Source organism: Pistacia vera, unplaced genomic scaffold (genome assembly GCF_008641045.1).
Source record: "Pistacia vera cultivar Batoury unplaced genomic scaffold, PisVer_v2 Contig101, whole genome shotgun sequence".
Classification (NCBI taxonomy): Eukaryota; Viridiplantae; Streptophyta; class Magnoliopsida; order Sapindales; family Anacardiaceae; genus Pistacia; species Pistacia vera.
Genome location: NW_022195039.1, coordinates 123351 through 143602, shown reverse-complemented (window position 1 = coordinate 143602; position 20252 = coordinate 123351). Strand labels below are relative to the sequence as shown.

General features: G+C 36.3%; 1 pseudogene; it reads left to right on the top strand.

The window, feature by feature from the left end:
• Nucleotides 1-5112: 5112 nt before the first annotated feature.
• On the top strand, nt 5113-7476 carry LOC116107577 (annotated as a pseudogene).
• Nucleotides 7477-20252: the final 12776 nt, after the last annotated feature.

Sequence of the window (20252 nt, the reverse complement as noted above, 5' to 3'; positions counted from 1 at the left end):
AATCTTCTTACTTTTTTTTATTTTCCCTTTAACCCTTCTGATCAGAAGCTAAATTGTTACACAAAGTTGATAAGGATTATACAGTGTAAGGGAATGAATATATTTCAGGTGAACAGTGATAATATGTACATAGGCAAAACTGCACTAGTATTCTATTTATCAATTCCATTAGATTTCATTAATAAGTTTTGTTTACGCAGAGAGCTAATTTGAATCAAAATAAAAGAGGGGGAAGCGGATATACAACTTGTCCACGGCAAGTGAGCCTGAAAGTATAGTAATATAAACAAAGATGCTACAGTTACTTTTTTTGGTGAAAAAATTATTTAAAATGACCCAACGAACTGGATTCGTCAAAAAGCAACCAGAATCTAAAAATTTGAAAAACAACCCATTTTCACTTACAATGACCAAATGCACCAAAAAAAAAAAAAAAAAAAAAAAAAAAAATACAGAAATTTATGAAGATCATCTGGATATATGAATTGTGCATGATCAATCTTTCTTTCTTTGAATACCTAAAAGTTGTGTTGTCCATTTAAAGAGTGAGCTCATTAAACCTTTCATTATTTAGTTTGTATGCTAATTCAACTTTATATGATTGAAATTTAGGGTCTCCACCCGAGTAGCCCGGTGGTAACGGCAAATAAGGAGGTTGTGCATGGCAAATACTGCTAAACAATCACCATTGGGTGTAAGGTAAAAACACAATAGAATTAACATATTTCTTAAGTTCAAGTCCCTTGATGGTAAAAGAGAAAGAGGAATTTAACATGATCTTTCGATTCAATCCACACTGTTAATAAGGGTGACCATTGGAGCTCTTACCCGACCATAGTTTCAGGGTTTAAGGGATTAGTTATTAAAATATTGCAAATGTCCGAACACCTCTCGATCATAAAAAAAACAAAAAAAACTACTAGTAACTTTCGGAGTTATGCATTAACTCTCTTTTCTCTCTTTATGGCTTGGAATGGAGCTAACTTTACAATACACCATCCAGAAATAATGAGCAACATTGTATTAGAAATAACAAACTATAAACTAAATCAATATGAAAAAAGGAACGATTCCCACTAACTACCTTCTTTACATTCGTTAAAAGTTCCTGGCTCCAGCCACATAGGTGGGTAAAACAAATCCTTTAAAATAATATATAAATTCAACGTTTCACTTTCAAAAGTCCAGCCTCAACTACTTTGTCTGACATGATGAATACGAACATTAAAAATGTACAAGATCTGCATAATCTCCTCAACCCACACGAGTTCACAATCAGATGGGCACGCAACCAGTGCATTTTTTTCAAACAAGAATCAAAATAAGTCAACTGCAAATCCCTCTTGAACTTAATTGTCTAAGTTGGTCTGGAAGAGATCCTGAGCACACACACAGCAATGTGCTGGCATGCCTCCCTCCCATCTCTCACTCATCTCACTATTCACTGCCCTGTCACATTTCATTTTATCCTTTACTTCCACAAATATTATCATAAAAGAGTTGACCTAATCCAAAGTTTTTATGTTAAAACAAGGTCCTGGACCTTGAAGTCTCTGCCACATTGGCATTAGCAGGAGGCCTCTGACAAAAATAGAGAAAAGAGTCAAAAGAAAGCAGAGAAACAACTAGAAGATTTTGTTTCTGCTTTTTGAGCCACTCATCAGGTTCTTATTCCAATCAAGTACTCCCAGATTTAAGATACTGCAAATTTTGATACATATTAATCAGCAAGGAGAAAATGGTATGGTTCCTTCTTACTTGATTGCATTCCCGATATTGAACAATGGCATCCGTTAATGGAAGAGAAGATGGAACTACTATGAAATAGTCTAAAATGATCAATTGAATGCCAGGTATTCAAACAGGGTCTTAAATTTCAACTAATAAAGGGATATTTATATTAATTAATCACAAATTACTTTAGGTTTTATGCCGTTATCATCTGCAACTTTAAAAGTATGTCACCACTGCTAGAGCACTAGATAAAAAGTTTAATTATTACATGACTCCGTCAAACCGTTTCATTCTTTAGTACATCTAATGTCGTCCACCATTGATGACCACAGCAACTAATGTTTCAAAGAATAACGAAGCAAACTTTACATTTCACTTCCTGGTTAAAAAAATGTACCTGTGATAAATGCAATGTATGATGATATTTCACAAGCTCCAACCTGTTAAGAAATGACAGCAATCTCTAAAGTCCTGGAAGCAGATCCAACTTCAAGACAAGCACAACGATACAAATGATTTCCATACTTAATAGTCAGAAATCCTTCAGAAAAGAACAGTTTTTCAAATTGGGAAGGCTTGCATGTGCTCATAACCTTATTAGCTCCTTGCATATTTCTTACTTTGGGAATGTAAGTATCATCAGCATAAAAGTAATGTGTGGATCCTCCAACTTGACCAACTAGAACCAGGCTCCTTGCGGATAAATTTATCTTTCAGTTCTTTTCTCAATTTTCCAACAGTCATTCACAGTCCAATCTGGTTAGGTCCTTGAATATCCTCGATGGTATAGTGCTTTATCAAAACGTTGATAGTTTTGACAAATTGTAACTTAATTGTGTATAAAATCGAGGTTCGAATGATTAAATTAGGAATCTTTTGTGTATAAGGTCCTGGGAAAGTTGGAAGAGACTGAACCATAGCCATGAAATTGTCGAGGGTACAGTCACTTATAGAGAGCCCATATGTCTCAACCTTTTTGCAGTAGCTGATGAAAAACTATAATGTCTATGGCCCGCAAATGACACATCTGAATGTCATATTTTGTAGATAGGTAAAAGTTGAAAAGTGGGGCTAAATCTGAGGCCATGAGCAGTAGATAATGTCCTAAAAGAGTTACACTACTTTCATCAGATAAACCCTTCTGACCTAAAGAATGAAATTCCTTCTGGTGGCATGCTTAGCTGTATTAATTCTAACCACAGAGTAGAACCCGACTCAAGATTTGGTTTTGGTATGCTCTTCCAAAAGAATGATTAAGACAACAGGTTAAAGATATATGCAGATCATTACTGTAAAGAAATCAAAATGAAATGAAGAAAAACTCCTCTTTGTTGATGAAAACGACCTGATTGTGATTGATATTGAATTGGAGAGTAAATGTCCGCTGAAAGGGTATAAGAATATCAGAGGCCAATGATCAATGACGATATAGACAACCCCAAATTAGGTAAATGCGGCGTAAGTGGGATCTATTCAACAATAATAGCACTAGAAATTTCGCTACCACTGCAAGTATTAAAGGCCTTGGTTTTGGCCCGCCATTATCATTTTTTTGTAGAATATTTTCACCGACTGATTAAAGCAGGCTGTAGGTATGGTCGTTGCACTTAGTGGAGAAACACCAGAAAATTTTCTTGACCATGTCTTTTAGCCTATATTTATGTGGTTCGTGCTTACTATAAGTGATCTCATCGGCATATCCCAACTGTCTTTGCTTTTTCTTTTGGAAAAGGATGAATATCTTTTTTCTTTTTCAGTCTTCAGTGAATCAGTAGTACAGCTTTATATTTGAGTTCAGTACATCCATAAACCCATTATCATAAACGGAAACAATAAAACAAAGAGGATATCAATCCATTTATAGAATCCATACGATGATAACCCCTCTTTTTCTTTACCAAAAACAATATTTTTTTGGCCAAAGTCGAGGACATGCCAGTTATGTGCGTAGTGCAGTACGTACTTCAAATATGAATGGTGGTTTATTGCAAATCCAGCTATGATATCACTGCAATTTAAATAGTTTTAAAGATTCTACTTAATTTGTTTAGATTCTCACCAATATTATCCGATCACATAACCTGCACCATGTCTCTTTTTAATTTTAATGATTGATAATTCATAAGTCTATGACATGAACTATGATGGCTAGGGTTTTAGGGTTTAGCATCGAACTGTTGGTTGAATATTTGTTCTAGATAATTTAAAAATGACCAAGCAACCCAATGAGCTAGGGCGTTTTGCTGCGTCTTTGGTGTGTGAAGTTCCCACAGTTGTGATAGAGCAGATTTCAATACAATCTTTAATGTACATTCTGTGTTTTCTTCTCCTTGCTTTTGCTTTTTTATTCCCGATTAGAGGTTTTCTTTTTTATCATGTTTAGGTTGTCATGCTGGTTTAAGAAAAATAAAAGGTTGATGATCTTTCTACTGCTTCATCATTCTGCGAGGAGCTTTCTCTGTTTATCCACGAACAATCAATCCCCATTGGATTTGTCATTAAAACCAAAGAGGTTTATGACAAAAACTTCCTAATATTTGACTTCATGCATATCAGAATATTTCCGGTGTTACCTTGGGCCTTGGCTACAACAGGCAGTTGGGCCTGAAAGGACTGCAGTGACATGTCCAAGATAAATTACAAGACTTTGGGCTTTACCTAATTGACCCCATCAAATAAATATCGACATGTATGGTTTGAGCAATTGAGCTGTAGATTCTCAGCGATTCGGCCGTTATCGCATTAGACAAAAGTGTTGCCTAGCTATAGCTAACAAAAGAGTTGCGTATGTTTAGAAAGGCAATTTGTTTGGTCGAAAAAGCAGATTTTCCTCAGTGTTTCTGAAATCACGTTTCTGTTTCTGTTTACTATTAGAAAGGCAATTTTTCAGATAACTGAGGTATCAGGTCAATATTAAAGTCTGTTTAATCCTTAAGACTACAGAACATCTTACAATTTAATGGATCAAGATAATTTCACAATTATGATAAGTATTTCTTCTGTAACTCGAATAGAAGACCACTTAGGTATCCTACAAGTCTAGTAGACCAACGTAATTATACAAATATGTTAAATATATTTTCTGTGAATCGAATAGAAGACCTTCTAAGTATAACTAATCTTAGTGATTAAAAGGTTTATCATCGGATAACAACAGAAGAGAAAATTAGAAAGACAATTTGTTTGGTTGAAAAAGTAGATTCATTAATCATTACTAGCTAAAATAAATACGGTGGTAAATGATATGGACAGTCTTCTTTGTGGGACTGGTATCCCTCTTAATTTATTCAGATAAATACATGATGCGTGCGATGGATTAGGTGAGCATAGTACTAAAGAAAATCCTCTCAGGACTCCGAGTTGATCCCAAAACAGAAGGGCATTCCGCTAAATAGAACCATCAATGAACAGCTGGACTCATTACGTTACACGACGAGTAATGTGTTCCTTCGGAGTTTACAACATCGACGAGTAACTTAAAAGATTTATTACGTTAGACGTCACCATACACTTCACCTGGCTTAACTTCAGCTTCTTCCACCCATTTTGCCTCCTCTATAAAATTAAAACCTCATTTCAAACTTGATCCAGTCCCTCAATCTCTGTCGGTCACTCGGTGTCTGCACTCATTTCTAACTTATCTTCGTATAATTTCCAGACTTCAACTTTGGTTTCTCTTAGGTTTAGCTTTTGATTTGAATTCTATGACGAATGGAGTTTCATCCACTTCAAGTGTTGTAACGTATCGTGTTGGTCGCGATATTTTGTCGAGGGCAAAACCTACCTCCGTATCTGTATTACCTTACTCGTTCTCAACACTGATGAATCATAACCGGAAAAACAAGAGTTTGCGAATATGTTTGGTCATGGAGAAGAGTAAACAAGGTGGTGTTAAATTTGAGAAGAATAATTTTGTTGAAACACAGAATCAGAGACGGGCAAGAAAAAAATCAGAGAGACAGACGTACCTCGTTGCTGCAATCATGTCTACTCTTGGCATATCTTCGATGGCAGTTTTGGCTGTTTATTACAGATTTTCATGGCAAATGGAGGTACTAATCTTTCTTGCGATATATATTGTAATGAGCGTTTCACGACTTAATTGCTTTATGTTATTTCTTGGTTTGGTTTTTGATTGCTTCTTTTATCAGGGTGGAGAGTTGCAACTTCTAGAGATGTTCGGTACATTTGCGCTCTCTGTTGGTGCCGCTGTAAGTTACAAAAATTCTTGCAGTTAAAGTTGTGCTGGTCAATATATCGTAGCAAAGAGTAACTCTGCCGCACTCTGTTATTTGGGATTGAGTTGTATCTGGGTGCTCTTGAAATGCAGGTGGGCATGGAGTTTTGGGCGCGATGGGCTCATAGAGCTCTATGGCATGCTTCATTATGGCACATGCATAAGGTCAGTTTGGTTTTCTAGAATCAACTTTAATTACTTTTACATAACCTGAGCTCTTTTTGTAGGGTTAATTGAACTCAAATCAATAACTTAATTTAATTGTTCTGTTCTGAAATATTGCAGTCTCATCATCGACCAAGGGACGGTTCTTTAGAGCTGAATGATGTTTTTGCAATAACTAATGCTTTGCCGGCTATTGCTCTTCTTTCTTATGGCTTCTTCAACAAAGGCCTTGTTCCTGGACTCTGTTTCGGCGCCGTACGTCCTTCTTCCTTATGGTTTTGTTGTTAATCGAGGCATTAGATCTTGCAACGTCTGTCGGTTTAGTCAGAGTCAAACATCCTCTGAACACTGATTTGGCATCTTACAGAAGTAGTTTAGGCGTTTTATCAACAGTTATCTCTTGTTATTTGACACGATTTTGCTGAAAATTCCAGGGTTTAGGAATCACAGTGTTTGGGATGGCCTACATGTTTGTTCATGACGGTCTGGTACACCGTCGATTTCCAGTAGGGCCCATAGCAGACGTGCCATATTTAAGAAGAGTTGCTGCAGCTCATCAAGTATGCTATAATCTGTTAATTATCTGATTATATTATAATTTATAATCAATTTATTATTAATTTCTGTCCCCTTTTGGTATATCGTATCAGCTTCATCACTCGGAAAAATTCAGTGGGTTGCCATATGGGTTGTTTCTGGGACCTCAAGTAAGAACATATACAAATAATTTTTTCTTTAAAGTACAGTAATATGGCAGAAGGTAATGGTAACACGTGTCAACTTTTGCAGGAGCTAGAAGAGGTGGGAGCAAGAGAATAGATTAAAGAGATAAGAGGATCAAGAAATCCAAAAGTCCAATATGATTTTACTAATTGTTTTCTTTGTAGTGCTCTTTATTTTATTGGTGCCAATAATATTTTATATTTTATATATCCATAAAAGGAATAGGCATAATGTTTGGTTACACGTGGAAGGCACGGGCGGTCACACAGAAGCATAATAGGAACACGTGGAGCACGAGAAAACAACATTGGTGCTCGAGGATGACTCACTAAGTAAATTGAATTCGATGACGTCTTTATAACATAATGCCATTTGCGTATGGCTTCTGTCATTGGCCACAAATTCCTCCTCAGATATGTACCAGTGTCCACCGAGCTAACACCAAACTTTATTTTAATATAATTTTTTCAAGCATTTCCGAGAAATTGGGAATATTAAGAACTTTGATTTGGGGCTTACAAAATCTTTGATGTGAATGTGCTAAAACTTATGGAATTGGAATTGAATACGTGCACGGAATAGGCTTCAAAATCGGAGATGAGACAAATATTGGCTGATCATTTGAAATTGAGACGTGAAAGGTAAACACCTGCTCAAGTGGGGACTTAAATATGTGTCTGTACTTAGTAATGGGAACGGGTATTTAGTATCAAACTTGAGGCCCAAAAATAAAATTACGGACTGAGCTAATAGGGATAAAAATGAGGCCCATATACACATGCGGTCGAGCCCATTTGACACTTAGGGCCATTTAGTACCGAACTGTATTTTGTGACAAAGTCTCGAAGCTTCAACACTCTCCACGTTAACTGAAACGCAGAGCATTTCTCTCTTTGATTGCTCCAAACTCGACACTCGAAGTTGCAGGTATGGACTATGGACAGTCTCTGTGTTCTTCCTTTGTACTTGTTGTTGATCAACTTAGTTCTATTGCATTTCATGTCGCACTTGAAGTATCGAATTTTTCGTTATGGTTTTGCTTAAGATTTTTTCGAAGAAATATGTCGATTTTTGAGCCTATGTATAAAACGTTTACCAATTGTTTTGACTGAAAGTCGCTTAGTCATTTGGTGCCCTAGAAAATTTGCTTAGTCTAATTTGACGAGATGTATTTCTCTTGGAAAGTTTATAAATTTTCACTTTTCAGGATTGCTGAATTTCTCAGAATACATGAGAGGAACTGCTGCACTGTTGCTTGCAAATACAAATTGAGACTGAAACAAATCTATCCGATCACAGGATTATGGGGTATATTTTTTCCTGTAAATTGTGATGCCCTTTTTATATAATTATACAACAAATACAAATTCTTACATGACAGCAATGTGTTATTGTAACCAATAGAGGGGGCACGACAACTCCAAAGAAACTGGTAAATAATGACTCCACAGATGGAGGGCTAATCACAACGGAGAATGCAGAGCCTATTGCAGCCTTCAGCAAGCCCCCACCAATTCCTCCTATGATTGGCCCATTGGTTGCTCTCTCATTGCTTGAAACATGGTGGATTAGCAATGAGGATGATGATTAAATGACTACGAGTATGAAGCTTTAACCTTTACGCTGGAGCTTGTGTACAAAGGAAGCATACTTGTGTAAGTAGTCTTTACTTGAGAAAATCTTTAGAATGTTTATTAGAATGTTGAGTGCAAGCCAAGTAATCGAATCACGAAGTTCCCACATGTTGATGTAGCCTGTCACAATTGGGTTGATAAAAGCCGCCAAAAACATGGTGTAGATCTTACTATGTACTGTATTATTACTTGAGGACTCTTAAGTAACCCTGCTAGTAGAACCAGTAAGCTACTTCAGTTTGATGCTTTGAATTTTGTATGAATTCGGTTTTGAAATGTAATGACTTGAGTTTGAATCTTACATTCGGTTGTCTTAGGAAATCGTCAAATAGTGAAGTCAAATTCTTCAAAGAGTCTGATACATCAGAAAGAGACACTCACATTGTGGGGAAAAAAAAAAAAAAAGAAACTATTCAGTATACCTGTTTAAATTAAAACACCTCGTTTAATACTAACTATTAATAACTGCTCTAGGAGAAAGTTTATGTAATTACCAGCCACTATGCCTCCTGTTTTGATTGGTGACTCGATTACAACCCGGCTTTCCTGCATTGTGATTATTGATTAGAATCAAATTGTGTTTTCTTAATGCGATTGACAATAGGTTATAGTTTTGCTTATCTATTACTTTATTAGTAATCTGTCTCCTTCTGTTGAGCATTCATAAAGCTGCATCCTCTGTGAAAGGATATATGCCCCTTTCCATTCTGCAGTTAAATTCTTTGAATTTATGAAATTGCTCGTACGTGAATAATATATTATAGAAATAAGATAGATGCAATATAGTGACACAATGATAGATGATATTACCTAAGCGCCAATTTACCCCAGCTGTAAGGTCATCATCTTCACAATGTGTTCGACATTGAACTTCACATTCTGGCCCATGCTTGCCATAAGTTGTTAAAGAATTGCACAACTTCCTGTAGCATCTATTTTAGGTTCCATTTGCGGAAAAAACAATATTGCATGTATCGTTTAGTTAAATTATAGAAAACCAGAGACTAGAGATGTACCTTTTTCCCCCTTAAATGGTTTAGGGAAGGAGCTTCCTCGAAGCAGCAATCGTCGGATGTAAGCATCTAATTCCTGCAAGTTCTGCTCATTGATACATTTGTAGAACTCGCTATCGTATCGATGCAGAAACCGGACTTGATTCATAATCATCAAAGCGTGTTGATGACACTACAGTTATGGAGGTTTTACTCCCTGCTTGGCTTCTCATGGACATTCCATGTGTTGTAATTTCATCTTTTGCTGCTTTAGCATGCATGACCCTTTTGAGGGCAAGGGATGATGAGGTCATTCCTTCCCTTGCTTTGAAGCCCACACTTCGTGTAGGGCTTGCCCTGAGAAATTGATGGCAGCGGCCATTGCCTTCTCAGAATGATGGATAGGCATGTATGTGATTGTGGTTTTGAGAGTTGGGTACAATTAATAAAGGTAACCACATAGTAACATTTGTGACAAAATAGAGCAAAGATAAAGTTACATGTGCCTTAAAACATTAGAAGGATCATCAAATGTGGTTGTGCGCTTTAATTCAGTTGCTTGACATAAAACCAAAGAATCTTTACTCTTAAATTTGCATAATTTTTTTTAAATTAAATGGCTGCTTTATTACCATCTTTCTTTCTTTCCCCTTTTGGGTTTAAAAGTAAATACATTTTGACCCACCCATGGTTAAGTCTAGTGGTAAGTGTGAAGCAAGGGGAATGCAATGGTTCAACCCACCGTCCTAGGCTCGATTCCGTTGCTAACGTAAATGTAGTATCTTTGTTCATGATTTACTTGGGACAAAGTGGGTTGCTTGAAGATTAGTTAAGGTACGCACTATACGGTGAGTTGAAGATTAGTCGAAATATGCGTAAGTTAATCCGAACATCTCAATTATTAAGGATAACTCTTTCTGAGATTACTTGAGATGCGTCTAAACTGACTCAAGCACCTTAGTTATTAAAAAAGAAACATATTTTGATCAAAAGCCAGACGCTGATTTCATGGAGTAAAATTGTGTTGATTTGAAGTCGTTAATGCATCGTCTTCCTAGAAAGTACGTTGCAACATAGCTTGCTAGGCCTAAACATAGACTAAATAACAATAGTTAGGACGTTGTAATGAGTGTGGGGTTTAAGGGACATGCCAGCAGAATTATTGAGCGCCAATGGTATATGATAATAATAATTAGCATTTGAGGGTAGAGGTTAGCATTAAGAATAAATTGGAACCAACAGATTGAATGTGCAAAACAAAAACAGTATCATTGATCTAATTAGCCGTCTGGTTTCCCCAAATTTTAGTACTATTTAATTGATTATTTTAGTACCCTTTACATATAGTATTAAGAATACACGGCAATAGCTGCAGATATTCGATGTGCCGAGCGGATTAGACTCTCCTTAAACATGTATTTCTAGAATGGCTGCCATGCACTCGGTGACAAACTTCAGATTTTCAAATGGCTGCGTTTAGATTAACTGACCTACCGATTATTATGCAGGATATGTTTCTAAAGCTTGTGATTGGTGAAACTGTGACCATGTTATTGGACATCTTGTGTTTGAAATTGATACTTAAGATGGCAGTGTTTAATGACAGAGACGGACGCATAAGTAATTTCATCATGTGTGGATGTCATCGTCTCCTTCTCTCTCCTCTGTATATGATTATGTCAACGAAGAAGAAGCTACTTGACCATGTGATGCAGCACCAGACACACATAAAATAGAACAGTGTGCGTGTTTTTTAGGCAATACTGATACACATTTTGACATTACCAAGGAGGTATCCCTGAAAACATGGACAAACACGAAATGGATATATTTATATAATCCTTGCTCACTGAAAACAACGCAAATTGCATTTAAACTTACAAATCTGTCTGTCAACAACAACAAAAAAAAAAAAAAATCTAAATCTTACTTATTGCATTAATTCTTCTTTTCTCATTCTTTGTCAACTTCTTCACTAAAATTCAACAAGAGGAGACAATATCCACAGGAGAACCCTAGATATACCTTTCTAACCCAGCAACCCGCACGTGTTCATGATCAGACAAAGCCAATAATTAAATGAATCATATCATATCATTTATTATATATATATATAATTTTTATCCAAGTAGTAATAAATCAACCTAAAAATTCATCTTGTCTCGGTTAGCTGAAAGGAATCTTGACAGCCAGGCAAATTCGCTGGCATGCCACCCAACTGCCGCCAATCTCAAAAGACTAATTTTTAGCTTCCATTTCTATGCCAGATCAATCAGCCGAGCCCCTAGCATTGGAATACCATTTTGGAGTTGCTATATAAATGGTCAACCGAATGCAACTTGGTCATATATCCAAACTTCTTATCAAAGCAGAAAATCTTTCAGAGAAAAATCTTGAAATGTCATCAATCATGAACAACAAGGTTAGAGATATTCCGGCGGTGCACTCATATGAAGTTTCAAGACCAAAAACCTCTTCCGAAGAGAGGGCAGATAAAGTCGGAATACTGCAAAGCTTCAAATCCACGTTTCTGTGCTATCAAAAGCTTCTTCAAAACGCCAATATCCAAGAAAAACTTACTTGAGAGAACATTAGAGAAAATGACGATATGTTGTATAATAAATTAATTAATGTGTATGGCAATTATCTTCTTAATGTATTCAGCCCTTTTTCCTCTCATATTTCTTCTCTTCTTCTCCTCTTCTTCATCTCTTTATCTTCTTTACTTTTTTTTATTTTCCCTTTAACCCTTCTGATCAGAAGCTAAATTGTTACACAAAGTTGATAAGGATTATACAGTCGTAAGGGAATTGATATATTTCAGGATGACATGATAATATTTACATAAGGCAAAACTGCACTAGTATTCTATTTATCATTTCCATTAGATTTCATTAATAAGTTTCTGTTTACTGCAGAGAGCTAAATTTGAATCAAAATAAAAGAGGGGGAAGCGGATATACACTTGTCCACGGCAAAGTGAGCCTGAAAGTATAGTAATATAAACAAAGATGCTACAAGTTATTTTTTTGGTGAAAAAATAATTTATTAAAATGACCCAACAGAACTGGATTCAGTCAAAAAGCAACCCAGAATCTAAAAATTTGAAAACAACCCATTTTCACCTTACAATGACCAAATGCACCAAAAAAAAAAAAAAAAAAAAAAAAAAAATACAGAAATTTTGAAGATCATCTGGATATATGAATTGTGCATGATCAAATCTTCTTTCTTTGAATACCTAAAATTGTGTTGTCCATTAAAGAGTGAGCTCATTTCAAACCTTTCATTATTGTTTGTATGCTACTTTCAACTTTATATGATTGAAATTTAGGGTTACCCACCCATGAGTAGCCCGTGGTAACGGCAAATAAGAGGTTGTGCATGGCAAATACTGCTAATAACAATCACCATTGGGTGGCCTAAGGTAAAAAGCAATGAAAATCTAACATAGTTTTTAGTCCAAGTCTCCTTGTGGTAAAGAGAAAGAGGAGATTTAACATGATCTTTCGAGTTCAATCTCCACACTGTTAATAAGGGTGACCATTGGAGCTCTTACCCGACCATAGTTTCAGGGTTTCTAAGGATTAGTTAAAATATGTGCAAACTGGTCCGAACACCTCCGTCATAAACAAACAAAAAAAACTACTAATACTTTCGGATTTATGCATTAACTCTCTTTTCTCTCTTCTTATTGGCTTGGAATGGAGCTAACTTTACAATACCACCATCCAGAATATGAGCAACATTGTATTAAAATACAAAGCTATAACTATAATCAATATGAAAAAACGGAACGATTCCCACTAATCTACCTTCTTTACATTCGTTAAAAGTTCACTGGCTCCAGCCATAGGTGGGTAAAACAAATCCTTTAACAATATTATATAAATCACCGTTTTCCACATTTCAAAGTCCAGCCTCAACTACTTTGTCTGACAGGAATGAATACGAACATTAAAAATGTAACAAGATCTGCATAATCTCCTCAACCACACGAGTTCACAATCAGATGGGCACGCAACCAGTGCATTTTTTTCAAACAGAATCAATAATAAGTCACTGCCAATCCCCCTTGAACTTAATTTGTCTAAAGTTGGTCTGGAAGAGATCCTGACACACAGCACAGCCATGTGCGGGCATGCCTCCCCCTCCCATCTCTCAGCTCATCTCACTATTCACTGCCCTGTACCACATTTCATTTTCATCCTTTACTTCCACAATATATTACATAAAGAGAGTTGACCTAATCCAAAGTTTTTTATGTTAAAACAAGGTCCTGGACCTTGAAGTCTCTGCCACTATTGGCATTAGCAGGAGCCTCTGACAAAAATAGAAAAAGAGGTCAAAAGAAAGCAGAGAAACACTAGAAGATTTTTGTTTCTGCTTTTTGAGCCACTTCATCAGGTTCTTATTCCAATCAAGTACTCCCAGATTTAAGATACTGCAAATTTTGATACATATTAATCAGCAAGGAGAAATGGTATGGTTCCTTCTTACTTGATTGCATTCCCGATATTGAACAATGGCATCCGCTTATGGAAGAGAAGATGGAACTACTATGAAATAGTCTAAACTGATCAATTGAATGCCAGGTATTCAAACAGGTCGTAACTTTTTTCAACTAATAAAGGGATATTTATATTAATTTAACTCACAATTACTTTATGGTTTTATGCCGTTATCATTCTGCAACTTTAAAAGTATGTCACCACTGCTAGAGCCACTAGATAAAAAGTTTAATTATTAACATGACTTCCGTCAAACCGTTTTCATCTTCTTTAGTACATCTAATGTCGTCCACCATTGATGACCACGAGCAACTAATGCTTTCACAGAATAACGAAGCAAACTTTACATTTCACTTCCATGGTTAAAAAATTGTACCTGTGATAAATGCAATCGTATGATGATTTATTTCACAAGCTCCAACCTTTTAAGAAATGACCAGCAATCTCTAAAAGTCCTGGAAGCAGATCCAACTTCAGGTACTATATGTTGTGGCCGCCACAACGATCAAATGATTTCCATACTTAATAGTTCAGAAATCATTCAGAAAAGACCAGTTTTTCATATGGTAAGGCTTGCATGGCTCATCAACCTTATTAGCTCCTTGCATATTTCTTTACTTTGGGAATGTAAAGTATCATCAGCATAAAAGTAGTGTGGATCCTGCAACTTGATTCCAACTAGACCAGCCTCCTTGCGATAAATTTATCTTTCAGTTCTTTTCTCAATTTTCCAACAGCATTCCACATTCCCGCTGAAGCATATAGATTTGAAAGGAGAACATAAGCAATTCATTATCAGGCTGGAGGTCAATAATTTTACTAGCTGCAACTCTTCCCAATCAATATTTCCACGTATGTTGCAAGCTGATAGAGAATTTGCCATATGTGAGCATCAGTGGAATAGGCATTTGATCTATGGTCTTCTTTGCATCTTCTAGTAGTCCTACTCGGCCAAGTAAATCAACCACGCAAGCATAATGTTCTAATTGTGGAATCACTCCATCAAGTTCAAACATGTGATCTATGTAACTGTGCTCTTCTCTCACTAGTCCAGCGTGGCAGCATGAAGTGAGAACCGCAAGATATGTTTCTCATCAGCTTTCACTCCAAATTTGGACATATTGTGAAAAGGTTAGATACGTCATGATGACAACCATGTTGAGCATATCCCATCATCATGGCATTCCAACAGCAGCCAATTCTCTGCTGATATATTCCTGAAAGCTTTCTCTGCATCTTCTATGCTTCCACACTTACAATACATGTCAATAACAGCACTTTCAACAAAGCTATCCTGTTCAAATCATGTTTTACATCTAGGAGTGAATGTGCTCTTCCCCATTCCAGATCTGTTATAGCACCGCACGCTTTAAGGACAATACTGAAAGTTGAGCTATCCACTTGAGGGTCTGAAGCCCATATGGTTCTAAAGAATTCCAGGGCATATGTATGACTACCAACATATACTAAAGCAGTAGCCAGAGCGTTAACATGTACCACGATTTTCATATCATCTCAGAAATACTCTTTGATTCATTATCCCACACACTTCCCATATGTAATTATCAAGCAAGAAACTATGGATTCATCCAACTGAATCCAGATTTAATATCATTGAATGAATTTGCATTGCTTGCTTCATAGATTTTGAATTGGCACAGCGTCAAGAACACTAGCTAGAGTATAATTTCATTGGCAATGAACAACACGCATATGATAGAACATCTCAAGAGCCTGACTAGTAAATCCATTTTCAGAATACCCCGCAATCAGAATTCCAAGAAACAGAATCTCTACAATTTATACATACAAACACGTCTGGCATCATAATTTTGCCCCACAGTCTATACATATATTTAATGCGTTTGCAACAGAAACTACCTCCAGAAACCCCACCTTGTGACAAAATGCTTGAATTTGTTTCCCAGTTTCAACATCCTCTCCACTTGCTACAGCAGACAACACATTGATCATGTATACTCGTTTATCTCGAAATCATTACAGAACACAACTTTAAACAATTCTAAGGCTTCCACCCCACCAGAAGAGCTCCAATCCTTTCAGTCCAAGAACAACATCCGGTTCAGCAATTTCATCAAACACCTTAATAGCATCCATTTTTTTCCCAAACCTAGCATACATATTCATGATCGCGTTATCTCAATGATTATAACCTCCACAGATCAAACCCACTTTACACTAAACCCATGAATCTGCTCCCTTCTTCTGCACCAAAGACGCACCAATCACACTGGTCAAGCTAAACTCATTTAACTCTAAACCTAAACCTCTCATCTCCTGAAAACCTCTTTACTGTTCTCAAATCCCCATTCCACACATACCCACAGACCATAGCAGTACAAACCACATTATCACTTCTAAACACTCCTCTAAAACATTTCTTAGCCGATACAATATCTCCACACTTCGCATATTCTCAACCAACCCCACTAACAAAACGCCCCAGAACTACCCCTGATTTCAAACAAACCGCATGAGCAATTTTATTGTGTTCAAAATTTTCACAAGCCTTAACTAAGAACTCAGGAGAACACATCGGGTCTCAAACCTTCAAGCCTTACCAATAAAAAGCTTAAAAACGGGTCCCGGTAGTTTGAAACGGCCAACCCGAAATGAGCGCATGTAGTGACGATATCAGGGTTTTGGGTGTCGGAGAGGATGAATAAGAACGATGAAATCGCCGAGCTTGGTGAAGTGAGAGATGAGAATACTGGATAAAAACGGTCAGAGAGTGCCTTTTTTGATGAAAAGAGAATAGATTTGGTCTGTCAGAAGTGAGAGAAGACAGAGAGGAAATCTGAGAGCTTGTGGGAGATGGTCCTGGACAACTAACGCTTTGATGCAGGGTTTTCGGAGAGAGGTGAGCAAGCCTCTCTTCATGCATGATTGACTGATTGTGAACAGTTTCTTCAAGAGTAGTTTCTCTTTGAATTTTTCTAAAAACGAGGTCGTACGCGGGAAATAAAGCTTTTTATTTAAATAAGAGGTATTTACAAGAATCTCCTTAACTTTTCACAAAAAAAAAAGTAACCCACATATTTTTTGGAATTACCATAATACCCCCTGATTCATGACGCCATTAAGAGTCAAAGTTGTAGTTGAGCTAATGTTAAGTACTTTTTTTATTATTAAAAGTTGTTAAAATGTCCTTAAATTAACCGTCCAAGTTGACCTAATAAGCTCCACTTCACCAACCTATCTTATCTTATATGATAAAAGAGCAAAAAAAAAGTTTTATGAGTTTGTGAGCTTAGTCATCCCAAACATTAATAGGATAGTTATTAAAGTTCTTATCATTAACAGTTATAAAGTCTCTGAGAATTAATTGAGATACACACAAACTAACTAAACACCCATCTTATCTTATCTGATAAAAAGTAAAAAATGTTTTTGATTATAAATTTAAGTTCTTTCAAAGATTAATAAAATGATCAATTGAGATACGGATAATATTAACAGTCTAGTCACTGTCTACAAGTCCATGGCATGTTTTTATTTTTTAAGTTTTTCCGGAGTCGGCGGGCCCAACCTCTCCCTTGTCTCAAATCCAAATCCTAAACGTATTATAAATCGTCAAAAACGTTCCAGACGTTGGAGTTGTTCTGTGGATTCACGTGTCCTTTCATTTAAACGGCTTTTATCATTATCTAAGCCCAAGCTTTTGGCAGTTAAAATACAGGAATCGCGATAAATTTTCCTGCTTTCGAGGCCAGGACACTGTCACACTGTTATCGATTTTTAAGTATAGGAGCCATTTATGTTTTATGAAGATTTTATCAAACTTGGGAGGTGTGTAAGTGGCCAGCTAGGCTTCCAGGCAGGTTTGTCGGGTTTAATTAAAAACCACCAGCCCACCACGCCACAGCGCTATCAATGTGGCCCATTTGATTTTCGTTTTTTAACATGGAGGTAGTACTGTTTTTTTTTTTTTTTTTTTTGAGTAAACGCCTTTTTTCCATATAAATAATAGTTCACCCGCTTTTCCTATTCTATCATAGTTACCTTTAAAAGATTTATCGATCTCTTCTCTTCAAAAACCTTAATAGTTTAAATTAAGTTTGTTATCTATTTGTTGTTGAAATATAAGTTTAGGTAATAAAGTGATATTTTAAAAGTCTGTGAGTAAAACATTGACATTAAACCATTATTTGGGTGGGAAAAAAATCATTAGCTCAATTTTTTTGTGAATAAATAATGGACTTTTTGCATACAATTATTTGACAAAGATATTTTGTCTTTAATCCATGGAAAATTTCAACAATACTTGATACGTTCAAATGTTGTTGGATTTATTAGGAAATAAATAATACTTGTCTAAATGTCTTTAGCACGTTAATAGGATCTTATACACAGGACAAGACAAAATTTATGGCACAATAAATATAATTGGTAAAAACTACCTCTGGGTAATCGAGTGATTCCATAAGAACTTTTGATTGTATCGATGTTCTAAAAACTGACCGGACTATGACCCATTTAAGGGTCTAGTTTTCGGTTGGATCGGTCGGTTGGACCATATTTTGTAAAATTATTTTTAGTCCTTAAATGTTTGAAATTCATTAAAAAAACACCCCTATAATACTCCCGTAAGGTTTGAAATTTGTCCAAAACACCCTTGTCGCGCGAAGAGACTGGTGATGGTGGCGACAACAACGATCGACGGCCAATCGAGGTTTGATGTATAGGTGTCGGCGAATCTAATGGTGCTGCTAGGGAGTTCCATCGACGTCGAAACTCGTCAGAATCAAGAAAAAAGTCCAACGATCGTGTGAACTTTAGGTGGATGGTGAGCGATGAAGGCTGGATGACGACCACTGAAAATGGTTGGGTTTTGTCGTGGAGATGCCGTCAAGGCTAATGGTGGTGTTTTCTCCCTCGAATGATGCCAGAATCCGACGAGATTGAGCTATGATTAGACCGCGATTGGGCATTATTCCTGCTGTCCAACCGTGGTCCAATCCGATTTGAATGAAATTAACGGTTTTCAAAGGATACCGGACCAGATATATCGTCAGTTACAGATCGAATTGGTTGGACCGGACGGTCCGGTTTTTAGAACATTGAGTTGTATTACTTAAGAAGTTATGAGTTCGAATCCCTCCTTGATTGCTAATAGGGGTAGTCATTAAAACTCTTGTACGATGAATAGTTTCAATGTTCCAAAAGATTAGTTGAGGTGTGTATAAACTAATATGAATATATATATATAAGCACCGTGTGATTGCATAAATATATATGCACGAGGTAGCAACATGAAAAAGTGGGAGTTGTTTAATTTCTTAGTTAGTGGAGGGATATGAAAGTGGGTTCACGTCTGCAATTGCCTGGAGAAATAATGCTGAAAATGGGGCGCAATTGGAGAAATAATGCTGAAATCGGTTGATGAAAACGACAATAAAAAATAAATAAGGCTCCCTTTAAAATCCAAATCCATTTGAACTCTCTGGGAAGGTTAGTTGCCTAATCTATTCAATTAAAGTGCCAGACCGGAGCAACAAGCAAACCAAACTTCGCCCATTACCGCAATTTTCTATTATCTTCTTACTTTACAGTACTTGGCATTTATTCTCTTNGGGCCAACCTCTCCCTTGACTCAAACCCAAATCCTAAACATATTATAAATCGTCAAAAACGTTCCAGACGTTGGAGTTGTTCTGTGGATTCACGTGTCCTTTCATTTAAACGGCTTTTATCATTATCTAAGCCCATGCTTTTTGGCAGTTAAAATACAGGAATCGCTATAAATTTTCCTGCTTTCGAGGCCAGGACACTGTCACACTGTTATCGATTTTTAAGTATAGGAGCCATTTATGTTTTATGAAGATTTTATCAAACTTGGGAGGGTGTGTAAGTGGCCAGCTAGGCTTCCAGGCAGGTTTGTCGGGTTTAATTAAAAACCACCAGGCCCACCACGCCACAGCGCTATCAATGTGGCCCATTTGATTTTCTTTTTTAACATGGAGGTACCTAATAATTTTTTTTTTCCCCGAGTAAAAGGACTTTTTTTCATTTAAATAATAGTTTAATCATATTTTTTTTTTATTTATAAACTTTTAAAATATTATTTTATTATTCAAATTTATATCTTATTTCTTATTTCAATATATTGCGATCTTATATTATCACTATTTTCTTTTTCAATCATCACTTACTAAAATCTCTTAAACTCTATTCTCATCGACCTCGCAAATCACTAATAAACAAATGATTAAAGTTTGTATAATCGTCATTCTCA